The 1762-nt window shown below is 36.9% G+C and overlaps 1 pseudogene; it reads left to right on the forward strand.

Annotated features, from left to right (window-relative positions):
• The first annotated feature begins 257 nt into the window (after positions 1 to 257).
• On the forward strand, positions 258 to 842 carry LOC149539525 (disease resistance response protein 206-like; annotated as a pseudogene).
• The last annotated feature ends 920 nt before the right edge of the window (positions 843 to 1762 follow it).

Genomic DNA, 1762 nt, shown 5'->3' on the forward strand with positions numbered 1-1762 from the left:
AGCTAATATGAAGCCAAAGGGTTTATGCCAAAACTTACGGATTTCGTCTTGCAGGCTTTGCGTATAAATTTCATTCAAAGCGTGCAATTGACAATCAATCTACTAATAAAAAAATTACCCGCCTAGAATAGAGTGCAAAGATATAATGATGATAACGTTCCAATTGTGATGGAAGCTATAATAAAGCGTCTATTTCACCTTGTGAAGTCATATGTGTAGTGACATCCAGTATAGTTGTAGTAGAGATTTTAAGAGATATGGCTTTTGGGTATTGTAGTAGCAAAGTATTTCATTTGTGCTTTATGGGGCTTCTCCTCTCTTGCATGATGCTCAGTAACGTAGATGGGCATGCATGGAAGAAGCAGCTTCCAAAGTCATGTAACAATTTGGTGCTTTATTTTCATGATATAATTTACAATGTGTAAAACCTAGACAATGCAACATCTGCTCTGGTTGCAGCCCCTGCGTGGGGCAATCTCACTTCTTTTGCTGATCCATTCTGGTTTGGAGACATGGTTGTCTTTGATGATCCTGTTACTCTTGACCCCAGTTTCTACTCTCCCCGTGTGGGAAGAGCGCAAGGATTTTATTTTTACAACATGAAGACTATTTACAATGCTTGGTTCGCCTTCACATTTGTGCTGGATTCATCAGATTATAAGGGCACCGTCACCATTAATGGTGCTGATCCACTGCTACAGAAGTACAGAGATCTATCTGTAGTCGGTGGAACGGGTGATTTCTTGATGGCCAGAGGAATTGCCACATATTCTACCGATGCAGCAGAGGGAATTGCTTATTTTCGGGTCAGAGTTAACATAACACTCTACGAGTGTTATTGATAGTTACAAACAAAATGGAGGGTAGAATAATGTGCTTAGTTGTTTAGTAGTGTTATGGATTTGGAAATGAGTCACATATGAATTGGCAATAGATTGGTAAAAGTGTGATCATAGGTTTAATTGGCTTAGCAGTTCACTAATAAAAGGAATGTTTTATGCTTGAGTTTTTGGTTGTTAGGGGTCTTAAGGACAGAGTGTTGTAAAGTGGTTTAGATAAACACGTTAGACTTGGACAAACAAGGAGGCAAACCATTCATACAATGAATGAAGAGCTTACTAATCAATCCACATGAATTGTAATTCAATATTTATGTTGTTTCAGTTAGCTCTTTCAAATGAATGTAATGGTGTGCTTTACTTGTATGTTTACCTAGAGTGGGTTATTGGGGAAAATGCTCACAATACAACTTTAGCTCTGGTTACAGCCCCTGCACGGGGTAATCTCACTTCTTAACATCACACTCTATAAGTGTTTATTTCCGCCTAATGGTTAACATCACACTCTATGAGTGTTTCTGATCATTGTTAACAGCTTCAAGAGGTTTTATGTAGAGAATGGTGTGGTTTGCCTGTTTTCCTATGGACGACTTTATATGCCGTCTCAGTCAGTCCTTTAAGATGAATGTAATCGTGGGTTTTCTTTTTGTGCTTGTTTTCAGTACACGGGTGCAGAGATCATGAGATTTCGAAGGCATGAAAAATATGGTGCGTTAGATATGTTTAGAAACGTTTTTATCTTTAATTCCACGCTTCTAATCTTTTGTTAATCGTAAAAGAATTTAAGTTCATAATTTTGTATACATATACAAATGATCTCAAGTGAAAATTGTTAACCACTTTGGAATGTTAAACTAAAATATGAGAATCTATGTCTTAATTATATTATCTTTTATTAGCTGGCTAATCTCCAAACAAAATGT

This window comes from Cupressus sempervirens, chromosome 9 (genome assembly GCF_028749045.1).
Source record: "Cupressus sempervirens isolate cs-2001-9-10 chromosome 9, ASM2874904v1, whole genome shotgun sequence".
Lineage (NCBI taxonomy): Eukaryota > Viridiplantae > Streptophyta > Pinopsida > Cupressales > Cupressaceae > Cupressus > Cupressus sempervirens.